Source organism: Chinchilla lanigera, unplaced genomic scaffold (assembly GCF_000276665.1).
Source record: "Chinchilla lanigera isolate Chin_1 unplaced genomic scaffold, ChiLan1.0 scaffold00021, whole genome shotgun sequence".
Taxonomy (NCBI): Eukaryota; Metazoa; Chordata; class Mammalia; order Rodentia; family Chinchillidae; genus Chinchilla; species Chinchilla lanigera.
This window is the reverse complement of record NW_004955422.1, coordinates 11,890,948-11,910,907: the sequence shown is the minus strand read 5'-3', so window position 1 is coordinate 11,910,907 and position 19,960 is coordinate 11,890,948. Positions and strand designations below refer to the sequence as shown.

Below are 19,960 nucleotides of genomic sequence, written 5' to 3'. Positions count from 1 at the left end.
GCCTTTTAATTTTGAGACAGGGTCGCTGAGTGTAGGAGCCAGCCTACGAGCTTTGTACCTGACTGAAGAATGACCAGGGTGAGAAGCACGGAGACACAGAATTAGGTTAAAATGTGGCGGCCAGAGGGGTTTTGTCTCCCTTCAACAGAGGGCCCTGAATGACTGGTTCACCCTGCCTTTACTCACTCAGACACAGGAAGACCAATGAGAGCATGACTCTGCCTCCCGCCATCCATGGTACAGGTCCAGGTAAACAACAGGAGCTCACTGTAGTAACTTTCCCCTGGATCCTGCACTGTGTCAGCACACTTGTACGCTGCTGTTCTCCCTGGTGCTCACAGAGGAGGCCACTTAGGCCTCTGTTTTCCTATCTGGTCTCCCATGATGAGTTGTACAGTTTGAGCTTGAATTTCGGAACCTCCTGCCTCAGCCTCCCAGAGTGCTGAATTTATAGGTGTGTGCTACTATGGCCCCTTATGATTGAGTTTCTTTAATTAATAAATTGCTAGGAAAGAAAGGGATGGAAGAGGACCCCAGTGCATGAGGAGAAACTGAAAGACATTAAACAATCGCAATGTGTGGGATTTATTTGGACTTTGATTTTTTAAAAAATCAGTAAACATGTGACATTATGAAACCATTGGAAGTCAAAACACTGTCTCAATATTTGCTATTATGAAATCACTGTTACTTTTTGATGTGGCAATGGTAGTGTGGTTATGTTTATAAGTGTACTTACATTTTAATAGACATATACTGTTGTGTAATTGTCTCCTTTTTTAAAAAGGAAGAAAACCCCAGTACTGAGGGAGATGGAGGCAGGAGGGCTGTAAATTCAAATCCTGCCTGGGCAACCTAGCAAGATCCTGTCTCAAAAATTTTAAAAATACCTTTAAAATGGGGACAGGGATGTAACTCTCGGTGGAATGTCCCTGGGTTAGCCCCTCTGTACAGGAGGGGTGGGGGGAAAGGTGGTAGGGGTGGGACGTCAGCTGCAGCCTTATGGGAACATCTGGAAAAAGGGCTAGAAGGTCATGCAAGTCTGTGAAGCTCTTGTCTTTCGACCTTCCCCCAAATCTTCTAGTTAAAAAATGCAGCTCGTTTGGGAGCTGGAGAGGCCGAGTGAATCCAGAGTGCATCTGTGTTTACGTTTTGTGTGATGTGAGAGAAAGAAAAGACACATCCGTCTTTGCCGGGAGCTGATTGATTTCACTTAGATTCAGCTCCTTCGGGAGGTTTGCAAGTATGGTGATGTTCAAACCTTTGGCTCCAAAACAAAACAACAAAACAAAACAACAACAACAACAACAACGAAAGTAGCCACGTGTGCTGGTGCGCGCTGTAGTCCCAGGATTCTTTGGGGACAAGGCAGCAGGACTGAAGGTTTGAGCCCAGCCTGGGCAACTTAATGACTTAGCAAGGTCCTGTCTCAAAATAACAAAAGGGAAAGCTTTGGGGTTGCAGCTGAGTGTGAAGGCCCTGGTTCCAAACACCAGTACTGAAAAAAAGAAAGGATATGGCTTCGTGTGTGTGTGTGTGTGTGTGTGTGTGTGTGTGTGTAAAGCCATTTGGTGGTAGTGTTTAATTTTAGGATTGCACAGAATATTTGAAGAAGACAGAATATCATCCCAACTCAGATCTAAGCCAAGTATAATCTTTGAAGGAAAAGAGCCATTGTGTAGCAGACAAATTTCATAGAACATGATAAAACCATGGCAAGCATTAGAGAATCCCAGGTGAAGCGAGCAATGAAGCAAATCTAATCATCTCAAAAGACACAGAAAAACCCTTCTACAAAATTCTATACCCTTTTATGAGAAAAACCCTGAAAAAACTAGGTATAGAAGTGTCTTACCTCAACATAATTAAGGCCTTGTATGACCAACCCTCAGCTAAGATCACACGAAATGCAGAAAATACTGAAAGCACTTCTTTTAAAATCAAGAACGAGAAAAGGTTGTCTGCTCTTCTCACTCCGGTTCAATAGATTAATTTTTAGCCAGAGTAATTAGACAAAAGAAAGAAATAAAAGAGATACAAATAGAAAAGAAGTCAAATTGTCCCTATCTTAAGATAATACAATCCTTTACTTAGAAGATGTGAAACTCCACCAGAAGACTTTCAGGTCTGATAGACAAATTCAACAGAGCATCAGGATATAAAACCAACACACAAGCTGGGTATAGTGTGCATACCTGTAATCCCAGCACTCTGGAAGGCTGAGGCAAGAGGACAAGTTCAAGGTCTCCCTGGGCAATTTAGTAACTCAGAGACATTGTCTCAAAATAAAAAAATGGCAGGGGATGTAACTCAGTGTGAAGGCCCTGAGTTCAATCCCACGTACCAGAAAAAAGAAATCAACATACAAAAACCAATGAACCTGCTCAGAAAGAAATCATGAAAATTCCACTCATCATAGCTCCAAAACAAATAAACAAAGCAATAACAAAACTCCCCAAACCTAGGAATAAGGCTAATCAGAAGATGAAAGACTCCTACAATAAAGATTATAGAACACTGAAGAAATTGTGGACATGGTAGAATTAATATTGTTATTGGCCATATTATCAAAAAGGACTTATAGATTCAATCAAACTCACATGAAAATAACAATGATAGTCTCACAGAACTAGAAAAAATTCTAAAATTCATGCTGAGGCACGAAAGACAACAAATAGCCCAAGCGGGCTGGAGTGGAGAGAGCGGTGGGAGAGGTTTCACAATACCTAACTTCAAAATAAACTGAAGAACTACAGTAACAAAACCAGCATGTTCCTGGCACAAAAACAGGAAAGTAGACCAGTGGAATAGGATAGAAGACATCAAAACAAACCACACAACTACAAACATCTGATTCTTGACGAAGAGGCCAAAAACATATGTTGGAAAAGATAGCCTCTTCAGCCGGGTGTGGTGGCGCATGCCTGTAATCCCAGCACTTGGGAGGATTGTTCTGAGTTCAAGACCGGCCTGGGCTACAAAGTGAGTTCAAGGCCAGCCTGAACTGCATAGTGAGATCCTGTCTGAAAAAGACAAAAAGAAAAGAAAAGAAAAGATAGCCTCTTTAACAAATGGTTCCGGGAAAAGCTGAATATCTACAGTAGAAGATTAATGTTAGGTCCTTATCTCTCACCCAGTACAAAAATCAATCCAAGTTGGGCCTGGTGGCACATGCCTATAATCCCAGCACCTGGGAGGCTGAGGAAGGAAGAGCGTTGTGAGTTTGAGACCAGACTGGGCTACAAAGTGAGCTCAAGGCCATCCTGAACTGCATAGCGAGACTCTGTCTCAAAAAGACCAAAAAAAAAAAAAATCAATCCAAAGTGGATCAAACACATAGGTCTAAGACTCAAAACTTTGAAATTGCAGTGTAGCTGATGTGACCGAGGAACTGTACTGGATTAATTTAAGTAGTCCTCCATGGCTACTGTTACAACATGGAGACACATATCTGCAGCTTTCATGAAAATCTCAAAGGGGCTGATAGGCCTGTGAGGTGAAAAATTCACTGAGTAGGGGTGAGTGTTGTAGAGCACGCTCAAGTGTTAACATCTTGGTCTTAGGAAATCTGTGGAAGCCTATGGCTTTGCAGAGCTACTCACAAACCACTGCTCTGGGGCCACTGTTACTTTTTTGACTCACCACACAGCATGGTGCCTCTAGGGCAGAAGTGGTACAAACAGAAGGAAAAAGAAATCCCCTGTGGGTCGCTAAATCCAGAGTCTGGGGAGTAGGAGGCCCTTTGACCTGCACAGATGTTTCTGGACTTAGATTTTTAAAACAGTCCAAGCCTGGATTTGACAGAGATTATAGGTTGCTGGGTAGGAGTAAAAGTGCAGGCAGGGAGCAGATCGGGCTGAGAATGGCTCAGAAATCAGACAGGCCTCTGTCAATAGGGCCCGGACCAGGCAATTGGCAAAATATATAGTGCTCAGGGAACACGCCTCGTTGCAACCAGAATGAAGGGTAGAAAATTCCTGTTCACAGAATCTTGGCAAAGAAACAAATCAGAGGCTAGATAGAGGCCCAGTGACTGGGACTGGGAGGTCCTCAACGGGGACTTGGACATCAGGCGTTCAGTGCCAGGGCAAAGTAGCAACCAGCATAAAACCCAATCCCGAGTCCTTAACTATTTCCTAACAGGCGCCAGGCTTGGTCCCAGCTGCAGCAGATAGAAAGTCACTGGGCAGGGAACCAGAAGACAGTTATAAAAGATTTGCTTGCTTCCTCCTGATATCATACAACTGTTTAGGTTCTTGGGTCACTTAACACTATATGCCCGAGATCGGGTAATAATTTAAATGAGTAGTTTTCAAATTGCCTAGTTGAAAAATTTGTTTTCCAGTCTGTTATACTGTGGATCTGAAATGTCCCCCTAAGAGCTAACGTGCATCCAGGTAGGGAATTTGGAAGGTGATTGTGTCGTACAGACTCTTAACTTCATCAGTGGATTAACGCATTGATGAATTCATAATTTGATGACTTCCTGAGCAGTAATGGAAACTGAGGAGAAGTAGGAGAAGAAATTGAGAAGCGAGTAGGTCATGGGACCACGGCTCCGGGGACTGTGTCCAGTCGTGGCCTCTTCCTTCCTGGCTGTCTCTGTCTGCTTGTCTCCTGAGGTGAGCAATTTTCCTCTACCACACCCTTCCACTTCACCAGAAGCCCTGGAACCATGCGCCAAAATAAACCTTCCCTTTATTGTTATTCTTCAATGTTTTATCAAAGTGACAGAGAGCTCACTCAGAGAAAAGTGGTACTGAGAAGTGGGGTCATTGTCGTGACCGTACCTGACCATGGGGTTCAGAGGCCTTTGGAACTGGTTCATAGGAGAAATCTGGAGAAGCCTGAAGCAGTGGGGCTAGAGAAACCTTTTCTCTGGAGAGGTGGGCTCATATACACAGAGCTTGATGGGCAATCCTATCGTGAGCTCAGAAGACTAGAATGCTGATAGGAATGTGGACAGGAGACTGCTCACGTAGTTTCAGATGGACAGAAAGACTACTGGAAAGGGACTAGAGGTTATTCATGTTAACTTCTTATTCTGGCAAAAAGCTTGTCTGCATTTTTTCATGAACTGAGACCCCGGGGGAAGGGGTAAGTTCAGAGGCGATGGACTAATTCATCTGACAAAGGAAATTTCAAGGCAACATAGCATTCGGGCAGTGGCATGAGTATTGCTAGATGCTTTTAACCAGATTTACCATGAGAATCAGGAGCAAAAAATCAGAGGAGAAAGATTTGGGGAAAGTACAGTTTGGCCGGAAATGAAACCCCTGTATAAAGTTGGAGCCGAAGATGGCATGTTTGCTGAAGAGATAAGTGTCATTAAAAAGAAGCCAAGTACTTTACACAGGAGCAATAGGAAATGTACCTTCAGAGCCTCCCAGGAATTGGCCAGACCCCACCAGTGCAGGCTCAAGGAGTCAGAGTCTAAACCCCCTTGAAAGACTTTGCTCTGAGAAGAGGGTTACATAGGAAGTCATTTCCTCAGGAATCACTTCACCATGCTCAGCTGTCCAGATGCTCGGAAGCCACTGAGAGCATGGCCCAAGTTAAGTCCATCTACTGCTGCACCAGTGGGTGGCAGACTTTGGTGTTTGTGTGAAGCTGCTTTTGCAGGCGTGTAGAAGGAGAGCATTATGAGGTCATGGAAGCTGTTACCAAGATTTCAAAGGAAGTCCCGGGAGACCAGACAATGGATAACAGGACCACAGTCCCTGAGGGGAGCCTCTTAGAGCGTGATGCATAAAGTCGGAACAGTGAAGCCAAAGCTGCATTAGAGATGCTAGGAAGTTAGAGATGCCAGGAACATGGAAGGTCTGCTGAGAAAAGCCACAGGCCGTGAGTAGAACAAGCCCAAGAGTGAGGCAGAGTGCGTCAGTCAGGGAAGCCATAGAGCCAGGGCTGCTCCAGCACTTTGCAGCTTATATCTCACCACCACATGCCCTATGTGCTGCACATGGAGTTACCGGATTTAGTGTTTTCTCTGCTGGAGTTCAGTCTTGCTTTGGTCTGTTTCATCCTTGCTGTTCTACTGTTCCTGCTATTTGTAATAGAAATATTTACACAATGCTTGTCCCACCATTATAGGGTAGAAGTACTGCAGATACTTTGTTTTTTATTTTTACAGGGCCGCCCGGGAAAGAATTTGCCTTGAGTCTCAGAGGAGACTTCTGGCTTGGACTTTTGAGTAATGTTGAAACTGTTGTGACTTTGGGGACTCTGGAAATGGAGTAATGCATTGTGCATAGTGAGAGGGACGTACGCCTTTGGGGGCTGGGATGGAATATTATGGTTTGGATCTAAAATGTCTCCCAAAACGCTCAGATATTCAAAAGTGGGCTTTTGAAGGGTGATTGCTTCACGAGGGCTCCTAGTGCATCAGTGGGTTGATCCATGGATGAATTTGATGGCCTTATTGGGGAGAAGTGAAAATTTGGAAGTGGGCCTGACTGAGAGGAGTGGGTCACGGGAGTGTGAGTCCCTTGCTCTTCTTTCTCGCACTCTCTCCACTTCTTGGCTACCACGAACTGAGCACCTGCACCGTTCACCCCTTGCCCTGATGCTCAGCCTTGTCTCTGGCCTACAGCAACAGGGTCAAATGACAGCAGCCTGAGACTTCCAAACCCACGGGCCACAGCAAAACCTTCCTCTTTAAATCAAGCAGGACTCTCAGTTATTGGAAAAGGAACCAATACACTAGGAGGGCAGCTCAGCGCTAGAACACATGCTGGGCACATGTGAAGCCCTGGGTTCCACTGCGAGCACTACAGAAAATTTAAAAAAGGAACCCGTGGCGAGGAACTGTGAGGGGATCTTTTTTTCCAATCCAGGCAACCCAGATTAACACACCTGACACAGGTGTTGTTTCTGGGCCCCACGACCAAAGACACGCAGCTGGCCCTTTGCATCCGCTGGTTCTGAATCCTAGATTCAATCAACCGTGGATGGGAAATATTCTTTTAAAAACTGCGCCTGTACTGAACACTTACAGATTTTTCTCTTTGTCATTATTCCCTAAACGATATACCATAACAACTACACGCACAGCATTTATGTTGTGTGAGGTATCTTTAATCATAGTGAGGTGATTTAAAATATATGGGAGGGTGTAAATAGTTTATATACAAATTCTATACCATTTTATTTGTTTATTTATTTATTTATATTTCTTTTGAGATGAAGCCTTACTGTGTTGCGCAGGCTGGCCTTGAACTCCTGGACTCAAGTGATCCTCCTGTTCCAGCCTCCTGTTCCAGTGATATGTTATGCCACTTTATTGAAGGGAGTTGAACACCTATATTTTGGGCATCCACAGGCAGGGTGGGGGATCCTGGAGCCAAAACCCTACAGATACCAAAGGATGATTGTAATTTATAACAGGCCGCTGAAATGATTATGGGGGAGCTGGGTGTGGCGGTGCATGCCTGTAATCCCAGGACTTGGGAGGCTGAGGCAGGAGGATCATTGTGAGTTCGAGAACAGCCTGAGCTACAAAGTGAGTTCAAGGCCAGCCTGAAATGTAAAGTAAGACCCTGTCTCAAAGAGACAAAAAAAAAAAAAAATGATTATGGGGGAAAACTACACTTCCCTGAGGCAGGTTCTACTCTCATAAGATGACTACGGAAAAGATTGTGGTGGTTATTTATGTCGGCAAATTTTGTATTCTATTTTTCCTCTAGTGTATTCACGATGCACAATATTTTATTTAAGGCTTTGTTTTATTTCCTTTAACTCATTCTATCTCAAGCATCACTGGGTAGAGAACTATTTTTGTTTTTCTCCCATAGGGATAAGACAAAAGCCCTTTCTCATGTGCGTGCTTAGGCAGCTGTGCTAGGCAGGAGCCTTGGAAGAAATTCAAAGCAGATCGCAGAACAGGTCAAGTTCACCCTCTGTCCACTGCACAAAGCTGGAGCCTCATAATCTATTGTACACAAATGTGACTCCAAAGGCTATTTGAAACCTAGAAGATTAGTCTACCGTGGAGAAGGTGGTGGGGGTAGGGGGTGTAGCATGAAAATTTAACAAAGGTTAAAATGTTAGCACACATGACCATGTGTCTATGGTCACCAGAAGGAGAAATTCTGCCTGTCAGGAGCTGGCATCATAGATTCATTGACTGGTGTTAGAGACAAAGCTATATGAGGGTTAAGGGCAAGCATTTGGGTAGATCATAAAACTACAGAAGTAGACAGGGCAGAAGCCCCTGGGACCCCTGGATGTGGTAGGATTGCCAAATCCCCACATGTAGATGTTCCAGATACATTTACTAATGGTCTGAAATTGCGCTTCGCTGTCCTGGTAGATAATCTCTAGAGTTAAGTATGCCATGCAGTTCTTTAATAGTTACCAAATGTTCATCTTTGGAGACTCAGCTCGCACTCATATTGCAAATTAAAAGTCCCAGGCTCCTTTCTTGGAGATCCTGATGTAATAAGCCTGGAGTGTGATTCGGGGAAAAGAATTTTAAATAAGCATTTCCAGGTGACTCTTATCAGGCAAGTTTGAGAAAGGCATTTGTCTCCTAAGCCTCAAAGAACCTGAAAACATGCTTAAAATGCTAGTACTCAAGCCCCAGCTGCGGAGATTTTAAATCGGTTTAGAGCCTGTGAACTCTTGGTCGAGGAATTTCAGGAGTTACCAGCAGGTGGCGCTATAAACTATAACTTCTTTACTCACCAATTTGAGAGGGAAAAAAAAAAAATTAAAAAAAATTTTTTTTCCAAGAGGATAGATCAGGGATCAAATAACTATTCCTATTGATGAATTCTGGTCAAAATCTGAAGATGTTATTCCTAACATCTTTGTAAAGTTTCTCAGCATTAGGAATGATGAGAAACATCTCCGAGCACAAGGATGGTTGAATTACAAATAGGATCAGAATAAATTTGAGGGCCTGGGGATTTAGCTCAGCGGCATAGCACCTGCCTGGCAAGCGCAAAGTCGTGAGTTCGATTCCCAGTACCGGAAACCCCCCCACCGAAAAAGGAAGCTCAGAATGAATTTGAGAGCCACTATTACACATTTATGGGGATTTGTCGTATCTTATCAGCAGAAGTGTAAAAATTCAGCCCTAGTTTAGTCTTTTTTTAGACACTCCAAGTCAAACTAAAGAATCATGTTACAGGTGAAAATGTTACTGGCTTAATTTGGGGGTGATCCTATTTTAGGGATGGACCCTGGAACGTGGAAAGTTTTCTTCACAAACTAGGTGAGCAAACCAGGATCCAACACCAGATGAATAACCACGACTTGATTTCTAATTGAATAATCTTAGTCTTACACTTTGAAAAACCTCACAACTTTTTATTGAAAATTGTAAAATGTATAAATAGAATTTTATAATGAACCCTCATAGCTTCTTTACCTTGGTTCTATAATTATCAATTTATAGCCAAGTTTGTTTACACCATAATCAACTTCCCCATCTTCACTTCTTTTTTGTTTCATTCTCCCCCCCCAAGTATTTTTTTATATCAGCAAATCTCAGGCATCGAAACCATGGGAAAAATGTGAATAAACTCCGTACACTTAACCTACTTCAACTGCCCTTAATCCCTTGCTTCTCTCTCTCCCTCTATCTTTTTTTTTTTTTTTTTTTTTTTTTTTTTTGGCTTTTTGAGACAGGTTCTCGCTCTGCAGTTCAGGCTGGCCTTGAACTTCCAGCGATCCTCCTGCCTCAGCCTCCCGAGTGCTGGGATTACAGGTGTGTGCCACCACACCCAGCTCTGTCCCTTGCTTTTCTAGATGTCGCCTGGTGCACCTGCTCTTAATTACTTTCTTTTGATCATTAAAAATCACCAATTAGAGAGTTATACACATCACCTCTCTCTGATGTCATGGTTGAGATGGTAACAGTTGATGAAATTTAATTATTCATGAACACAATGCTAATTACTTCCCAGCCTCCAATGACCTTTCTCCACTCCTAAGCTCATGAATATCCCCTAACTCTGTCCTGGGAAGTGGGTTTGACATGTCTTTTCCCATCTCTACCCTTGGCCACTTTGTGAACAGACCCTTTCGTTTTCTTGCAAAACTCACCCTGTGCAGCCAGCAAAACAGGTCTGGTTTGGTAACAACCTCATAATGTTGAGTAATGTCGATCTCTGTCTTGTCTGCTGGGATACTGGACCTAGTAGTTTGGGACGGTCCACATGGCACCATGTTAATTTGAGTTCTAGTGTCACATTCAGAAACTATGTTTCTGGGTCACAGGATGTAGACTTGACATCAAGAATACATTTGCAAATGTGCCTTTGCTCTAGGCTATGGGGCTCAGAGTAAAACTATACCATGAGGTATGATAAAAAATAAGATGAATGTCTAAATTAAAAAATTATTACAGCACAAGACGCATTGCCATTAATCCAGCTCAAAATACTCCCCTTTCTTTGAACATGTGTATCACATCATCCTTTTCTGAAACAACACTGGAAGTCCACTTTTTTGTCTTTAGTCGAGCTGTCACTACTGTCTTGATGTCCTGAATTGATTCAAAACATTTACCTTTCACGGTCATCTTGACTTTGGAGATGTTCCGGAAGTCACAGAGTGCCAGATTCAGGGAATAAGGTGGACTTCATAAAAATCCTGAAAGTGTTTTTATGGGCCTGCCTTTCCACTGGATGGCGCCTGGCAGCCACATTCACTGTGTTTTTACATCATGTCTCATGAAGTCATGAAAGAACACTTCCAGAACTGTTCCAGGAAGTGGCAAGAAAAATGGGATAGTATTTTAAGGGGCATTGATGGCAATGTATTTTTAGTGCAATAAGTGTTTAAAATTTAAATATTCACCATATAATTTGATCACACCTTGTGTACCCCCTTCCATGTAAAAATAAATATTGCCTGTATGAATAGTCTGTTTCTTAATTTCCAAATTTTTTTTTTTTTTTTTTGGACAGAGTCTCATTATGTAGTTCAGACTGGTGTTGAACTCACTATGATCCTCCTGCCTCAGCCCCCTGACTGCTAAGACTATGGGCATATTCTACCATGCCCAGCTGAAGTCAATATAGTTTAAACTTTAATCAAGGGACTGTTTTTAGAACACTGAAAGGAATAATCTCTAATAATTAATTTTCTGTGTATGGGGTTTTTTAAAAAATTACTTGTTTTTTGCACTGTTGGTTTTCTAACCGAGGGCCTTGGGCATATGGGGCATATGCTATATCCCTAAGCTACACGCGAGCTTTTAAAAATTTTAAAATCATCAAAATCGTCAAAGAAAAGAGATACTCCTACAATTCTAATTAGGGATATAGAGTACCAATTTTATTTTTAAAAGCTAACATAAGAAACACCAATAAGTTCACTACATTTGAACACCCTTTATTTAGTCTTTCAGATTACTGTTAATAAGCAGGTTTTCTGGAATTTTTCCTCAAACTTAGCAGACACATATTTCTGTAGACACACACACACACACACACACACACACACACACTACTTTCTTCCTTTTCACAGGAATGGATATATGATATTACTACAAGAAAAAATGTGGAAAGATATATGCATTATCCCAAGTTACTAAAGTTTTACTGCAGTCTTTTTAAGGACTGAGCACTTTACTTTGTTGCACTTTTTTTGTTGTTACAAACAATCAGCACTGTCATAAACTTTCTTACACATGACTCTGTTTCACTCATGCAGTTATTTCTATGGGATAATGTACCAGCTTCCGCTGTTATAACAAATACCCTAACAATAACCCTAATCCTAACCCTAACCCTAATCCTAACCCCTAAGCCTAAGCCTAACCCTAACCTAACCCTAAGCCTAACCCTAACCCTGGGATAATCAACTTACAACTAGAAACGATTTATTTTTGCTCATAGTTCTGAAGATTTCAGTCTGTGATCAGTTGGTCCCTTGATTTTGGGCCTGCGGAGAGGCAGCACATAAGGATGGGAGTGTGTAGTAGAGCAACATCACCTCATGGCCACACAGCAGAAGATAGAGCAAGGAGGGGATAGGGACACCACACTTCCTTTCAAGAGCATGACCCCAATAACCTAAAGACCTCCCATGTAGCCCCTTCCCTTAAGCATCCCCATTGTCTTCCAAGAGGGTCACCCTGTGGACTAAGGCTTTAACACATGGGCCTTTAGGGGACATTTAAAGTCCAAACTATAGCAGACAGATTCCTAGAGTTGGGATCATGGCTCACAGGGCATGGACTTAAATTTGCTGAGCTTGGCATTGTTGACTTAATTATCTCTTTCTAGGCTGTCCTTGAGAATTTTCTGGAGTGCTGGTTCAGTGGTTATGAATTCATTAAAATGTTGTTTTTCATGGAGAGACCTTATTTCTCCATCAATTTTGAAAGACAGTTTTGCAGGATATATGAGTCTGGGTTGGACGTTGTTTTCTTTTAGAGGATGAAACACTTCACTCCAAGCTCTCCTGACCTTTAAGGTGTGTGTTGAGAAGTCTGCTGTAATTCTAATGGGTTTGACTTTACAAGTGATTACTGTTCCCTAACATCTTTTAAGATTCTATCTTAGTGTTGTACTTCTGGGATTTTGACTGTGATGTGTGCTGGAAAAGTTCTTTTCTGATCTTGGCTATTTGGGGTTCTGTATCTCTCACTTATTTGTTTAATCCTTTGTCTATATTTGGACTCTTTTATGCGATCATTTCTGTAAACAGGTTTTTTTAAAATGCCATTTGTACCATCTTCTGATTTTTCACTAATTTCAATTAATCTTAGATAATGATCAGCTCTGTCAGCCTGGCTTCTAGTTCTGATACTCTGTCCTCACACTGGTCATTTCTGCTGCCTATACTTTCAAGAGAATTTTTAATCCCCTGGATTTCTGTTTGGTACCTTTTCATGGACATTTAATTCTTTGCTGAACTTGTCATTCATGTTTTGTATTATTTCCTTTAGTTCAGCTAGCTTTTCATTAGTGTCTTCTGTAAGCTCACTGATCATTTTGTTTATTAAGTCTATTATCTGTGTAGTTATTTCATCTTTGAGCTTGTGGAGCACTTTATACATGTATTCTTTGCTTCCTCTTTTATTGTTTTATACAATTGAGTTGTTTGATTTTCTATTTCTTCTCCTGTAATGCCCCATAGATCAGCTTTGGGAGAGTTGGGATTTGGGGGAGGCATTTTGTTGACTTATTTTCTTATATTTTTCTTTGTGTGTGTGTGTGTGTGTGTGTGTGTGTGTGTGTGTATGTGCTGAAGGTTGCAGGTCGATCATAGTGGAAAAACTTTGTTGCTACTACATATCTTTACTTAGTGTATGCTTTCCAGTTATGCACTGTGGCTGTGGCCACTATAGGCCATTTTTTTGGTTCCAAGATCTGGCCACCTTCCTTAATTTGAGGAGGGCAGGATGCAGTGTGAATGGCTCAGCACCCAGTTCTCCAGAAATAAACCACAGTGTTGTGATGCCATAAAGACAAACCAGGTATTGACATACAGTAAATACAAATTAATAGCAACAGCTATGTCACTATGGGAATTTTGTTTCCACACCCACATTTTTGTGTCTGAATGCTGAATCCTGCCTCATCTTTCCTACGGGATGTGGTCAGTGTTTCCCACCCTACAATTATTTTCACTCCAGCAGCTCTCAGTTTCTGCATCCTTCTGTGAGTCCCAAGTCACCGCCTTTTCTGCCGAGCTATGGCCTATAGGTTTGGTAGGTGGCCCCCTGCTCCAGGCCTCTCAGTCTGTATACCCCAGGCTGTGGCAACCGTCAGTGCTGATGTGTATCCCTGATCATGGTGGTGTATGAGGAAAGCAACCAGACTACTGAGTTTGGTGTTGGATGTAGGCAGTGGGGCAGGTTTTCTTTCTTTGGAGGAGGGATTTAATCAGTCTTCTGGTTGGGCTTAGTGCCAACACTGTCAGACTCAGCCCCTTCTGAAAGTCACACACAACTGCTATGGCTTCATGGAGAGTGAGACTCCCATGTCCTCTCCAGGTTGAGCTTAAACTTTTCAGGGGTTCTATGTCTAGTCTGTGCCTTCTCCATGACTGCCTCTTCTGGCCATCTCCTGCTCAGTCACTGTGGTAGGGCAAGCCCAGAAACTCTGAAGTGGAGTTCTGCATAGCTCAGTTTTAAACAATTAACCCCTTCCCCAAATGCCTTCTTATCAAACACTCAAATATGGTGGGTGCTACACTGGATTCCTTCTCCAATCCTAGCCTGCCTGGTGAAAAGAGTCACCTTTAGAGTAAAACCTCATGCTGTTTTTGCAGTTCACAATAATTATAGATTTTTCTTCAGTCCATTATTTGTTCCTGGAACTGGGAACTCTTTTTGGGCTTGCCTCGCGTTAGCAGAGACATGTCTCCTCCCCATGATCTAGGGTTAGCTTTGCAGACTCCTCCATCTTTTTTCTGTATTGTGCTGTTTCTCCAGCTTCTCTAGTTTCTAGTTTTCCTATCCCTCCCTCCCAATTTCCAGAGATTTCCTTTTTTTCCTCCTTAACCAAGTTGTTGCTTTCCAGGTGTCTCAATTTCAGGTCCAGGAGAGGCTGTGTTTTGCTGCCAGTCTTATTCTGTCATTTTAAATCTCCCCCTTAAAATGATGTGTTATCATAATTTCCCCCAAAATGTTATACCTGTTTATATGATGCTTTCTCAAACCCCAGGTATCTTCCAAGGTTCAACAGAGATCCTAGCCTCCTGGCTTCACCATGGAACTTCCTCCAGGAGCCTAGCCTGGTTTTACTCTGTAACTTTCTTGAGGCATTCAGTGTTCTTATTTCATATGTGACTTTTTAAGATGTATGCTTTGTTAGAGATCCAATGAACAAAATTTATGTCCTCATTCCCAGACTCACCTTGCACTTTCCATGACTCAGAATGGGACCTGCTATTTCTGCAGAGTTCTGGTTCCTTCCAATGGAGTCCCCCGGGAGTCATCTGCTCTCTGAAACTTTCCATACCCCCCGAGACCCCACTCTTATTCTATGCTCCCACTTCTGCTACAACTATCCCTCATCACAGTCCAATGTAAATATTGTTTACTTGTCTGATTTTCCCCATTTTACTGTGAGCACCTTGAAGGCAGAGGTTTTATTTCCCACCCAACACCAGCTCTGCTTCACTGAAAAAATGCAATTTTATTGGATGAAGAAATGACACATGCTGAAATGACATATCATGTATGCACAACAATTTAATTGTTTCATGAGTAATTTAATTGTTTCATGAGTATCTCTCTTTCTCTCCATTACCTCATGTTTCTTGAAGACAAGACCCTGTTTTACATCTTTTCTTCCATATTCTTTTCTCTCCAGAGCTTAGCAGAGTTTAAACCTAGAATGGACCGTAAATAACTTTTGTATTAAATTCAGAGTTTAACTGAATTATAGAGCACTCACTGACCAAATTAGAAAACTAGTTCTTTTTGTATGCTTATGCACATTTTGCTTATGAAGATTGTATGATAAATGGTCTATAAACAAAAATGCTGTAATTTACAACATTTGGAACACTGTCTCCTTAAAATAAAAAAAAAATCAAGATCTGGTGGATCAAGATCAGGTAATACCCCAGGCACCCTAGAGACAAGAACCAAGAACAGCTGTGTTGAACTCATTATATCAATATGCCTGGCATAGGGCCTATCATGGGATTATTCCTTCGGTTAGAAAGAAGCCAGAAGGCAGAATGGAAATACAGTACATCATTAGGTCAGCGATGGGGGAAATATAACCTAAAACACTTATTCCACATTCAAGAAATAATTTAATGAAGTAGCTCTCCTGTATACCTTACAACTTCACCATAAAAGTTATATTTCCCAGAAAACAGAAGAAATATGTTATTTGTGCTATGTTATTTGTGCTTGTTTATTGTTAATGTAGTATGTAAAGTGATGACGTAGGCTGCGCTGGCTCATCAGCTTTGTGGCATGCTGATTACATACAGTTAACTCACCCATAATCCTGAAGTTAGAGCCTGCTTTCTGAAATTTCTTGACAGGCAATTGATGCAATAATGCTGCTTCAGTAGTGCTGTTTTTGCTGTCATCTGTCTTTTCAAAGTATTAAAGACAGAAATAAAACCGGCCATTGCTCAGACTCAATCTGGAAGCCAGTAATTAGGGAGTCCTGGTGGAACTCTTGGGTATAATCTTGGGGACCACGTTCTTTGGTTCTCTGGAATATATATAACATGTTGTTTCTGAAAGTTGATAACTGGAGTCATGGGTTGCGTCCAGTGAGAACTCAGACATCCTGGAAACAAAACCAGGCAAGCTGTATTGAAATCATTTTACCAAAATGCATAGCATAGATCCAGTCACAGAAGCCCTGATTCGTCAAGGGTTCATCTCCCGCTTCCTTGTCCTCATTTTCATTTTCTTTGAAGATGAATATAAGCCCCAGAGAGCAAGCTGCTTTTGATTTGAAATTGGATAACATGCCAACAGCTTGGCATCAACCAAGATCACACACAAGTTTGCAGCAGGAAGCCCCCATGTTTTTTGTAAGCCCCAGCTCGATGTGGCCCAAGCAGAACCTTGCCAAGAGTGCACTTAGATAATCTACAGATGCTGATATCATAAAAATATCAGAAAGAAAAGTAACAGTTGAGGATGTCATTGGCAAGTTATCTCAGGCATCCTGCCAATTAGGCTTGAAGAAGATATTACCATTCAGAACTAATACTCACCTTGTAGCTTACAATAAGAAAATGTCCTCCAACATACTGCATGGGGAAAAGCTGTTGAATTTGAGCCCATGCTATGTGCATTTTAAAGAAGATAATCTTTTTATTTCAGAGCAGTCACAAAGAAAAATTGTGGAGGTAGGCCAGAGAGTTTCCATACTTTCTATTATTAGCATCTTATATTACTATAATATATTTGCTATAATTAATGAACACAAATTGGTACATTTGAAGAATTATTTGGGGGGATAATCTAAACTATGTTTTTTTCAGTTGCTTGATATCTAATTAATGAATACTAACTGTTTCTATTGAAGGAATATAAGTTGGTTTCTTTTTGTTTTTTTGCAATAGGGTCTGTGTAGTTCAGGCTGGCCTTGAACTCAATATGTAATACTGGCTGACCTGAAACACAAGAGCTTGCAGCAACTCTCCTGCCTCAGTTTCCTGAGTGCTGGGATTACAGGAGTGTGCCACCTGCCTGGCTAATTGAATTATTTTTTTGCACTGTTTGGATTGAACCCAGGACCTTGCACACGCTAGGCAAGCACTTTGTGAAGTGATCACCATGATCAAGCTAATTAACATATCCATCACATTAAGGCATTATTTTTTTCTGTATGTGTCTTGGTTACTTTTCTTTTGTTGCTGAGACAAAATACCTGACACCCAGAATTAAAGAAGGAAAGTTTTATTTAGCTTACAGTTTGTGGAAGTTTCAGACTATAATCAGCTGGCTCCAAGGCAGAGTGGCACATGGCGGACGGCAACAGCTCATAGCGAGGGAAAACAGCAAAAGTAACAAGAGCAAAGGGGAGAGGAGGCTTCTTTCTCTTCCTTATATTATATGCAAACTACCTGCCTCAGGGCGGGTGTAGCACTCTTGTCCATAATTCCAGCATTGGACCACGGATCAATCAAAAACTCTAGAAGCCTGCCTCATGACTGCACCAGGCTTTGGGGGGCATCTAGACACAAACCACAACTGTGTGTATGTTACTCTCTTAGAAAATTTCAAGTATGCAATATGGTGTTGTTAATTATAGTTACCATGCTGTGTATTGTATACCCAGAATTTATTTATCTTTTACAACTGAAGCTTTGTCCTGTTTACTAACTGTTATGCTTTGTGTTTAGATGTCCCCCAAAAGCCTCAGTCATGGAGGTGGTTTTTCAGAGGTGGCTGAATCTAGAGTTTGTGATTGATTCCCAGTCCAATGCTGGGATTAAGGGTGTGAGTGCCCTAGGGCTCCAGTGGGTTGCTGTATGTTATTAGTTATACATTGCACCTCCTTTGGAGTTATTTCACCCATGCATTTAGTTAAATTGTTTTTATGAGGGCACATAGGCTAGGACCTTCTAATCTACTATTAGACTATACTAACAGTCTGCATAAAATATAAGGAACAGAAAGAGAGTTGTCCCTTCTCCTTCCTTCCTCTTGTTGCTTTTGTATCTTCTGCTGCCGTGAAGGATTTTCTACACCACCCTGCCTTACAGCCAAATAATTATGGACTGAAGAGTAAATAAACCTTTCTTCCTTTAATTTTGGGTGTTGGGTATTTTTGTCTCACCAATGAGAGAAAAATAATTAAAACACCAACACCTCTCTATTTCCTCTTCCTCCCATTCCTTGGCAAATACTGCTTTACTCTGCATCTATAAGTTTGACTATTTTAGCTTCCACATATAAGAAACACTATGGATAGTATTTGCCTTTTTGTGTCTGGTTTATCTTATTTATCATGTCCTCTGGTTCCACCCATGTTGTCACAAATAGCAGGGTTTTTTTCTCCTTATTTGTATGTGTATGTGATTTCAGATTTGCAAAGTTGGAAGTTTTGGGTCATTATTTCCTCAAATAATTCTCTCTCTTTGTCTCTCTCTCTATTTTTCTTTCTCTTCCCCTCTGTCTCCTTTTCTCTAACTTGGATTTCATAATGTATAGTTCACTGTTGGTGTCCGGAGTCTTGTAGGCTTTCTTCACTCTCCTTCACCTTTTCACTAACTGAACAGTTTGAAATGACTTGTTCTTGAGTTAACTGAATCTCCTGTGTACTGATTGGGTTTGCTTTTGAAGCTCTCTATTGCATTTTTCATTTCAGTTCTTGTGTTCCTCATCTCCAAAATCTGTTTGACTTTTGTGTTTGTGTGTTTCCTAATGGTTTGTTTTCCTCTTTGTTGCATGAACTTCTTTGGTTCACGTATTGTTTTTCTGATTTAACTGAATCATCCATCCATTACCTTGTAGCTTATTGAACTTCTTTAAAACAATTATTTTGAATTCTTCATGAGACAATTACCAAATCTGCATTTCTTTGCATTGATTTCTAGAGATTTAGTGTGTTTCTTTGGTGCTGTTATTTTTCACTGATTTTTTTATATATCTTGCAGCTTCAGATTGATGTCTGTACATTTGAAGAAGCAGTCACCTCTTCCAGATGTTACAGATTGCATTTAACAAGGAATGACCTTCACGTGTAGGTGGGTTTGAGGGTGCCCATTTGGGGTATGTGTGTGTGTATGTGTGTATGTGTTTGTATTGGCCTCTGCCCTAGGGTAGGATGTGTAGCTGCATGACCTCCAGGTAGCTCTGTCAAGGAAATTTCCCCACGTCCCTGCTGGTGAAGATTGTAGGCTCCAGGTGGTCAGAGAGATGAAGTAGATGCAGGCAAAATGCTTCCTTCTCTTTTCTGTATGGCTGTCCTCAGTTTTTGTGCTCCAGTGGGTTGCTATATATTCTTAGTTATACACTGGACCTTCTTTGGAGTTATTTCACCCATGCATTTTGTTAAATTGTTTCTATGAGGTCGCATCGGCTGGGATCTTCTAATCTACTATTAGACTATACTAATAGTCTACTCTAGTCACTTGTTACATGAACTTTTGATCAAGTTTAATCTATAGTAAGCAAGACTAGAACTCAGAACAGAAAAACAAACAAAAGAGCTGTAAAATGCTATTATAGACATTGTCTCTAAATCTGTATACAGGCATTTCAACGTCGTATAATTTCTCTTCTAGTAATTGTATGCTAAGAAAATAAGAATGAGGGCCGAGGATATAGCTCAGTGGCACAACACTTGCCTGGCAAGTGCAAGGCCCTGAGTTCTATTTCTGGTACCAAAAAAAGAAAAAGAAAAAGAAAAAGAAATGAAAGAAAAGTGAGTATAAATATTTAGCAATGAGAAAATCCATTGAGCCTGGCATGGTGGTATGTCCTGTAATTCCAGCACTTGGAAGTCTGAGGCAGGAGGATCACTGTGAGTTTGAGGCCAGCATGAGTTATATATTGAATTCAGAGCAA

The 19,960-nt window shown here is 41.4% G+C and overlaps 1 long non-coding RNA gene across 1 annotated transcript in view; it reads left to right on the top strand.

Moving 5' to 3' along the window:
• The first annotated feature begins 5,712 nt into the window (after positions 1 to 5,712).
• The window catches only part of LOC106148454, a 21,455-nt gene continuing 7,207 nt past the window's right edge, over positions 5,713 to 19,960 (top strand). The window contains exon 1 of the long non-coding RNA XR_001233904.1: positions 5,713 to 5,844. This is a non-coding gene — a long non-coding RNA (uncharacterized LOC106148454). The remainder of the gene's footprint in view (positions 5,845 to 19,960) is intronic.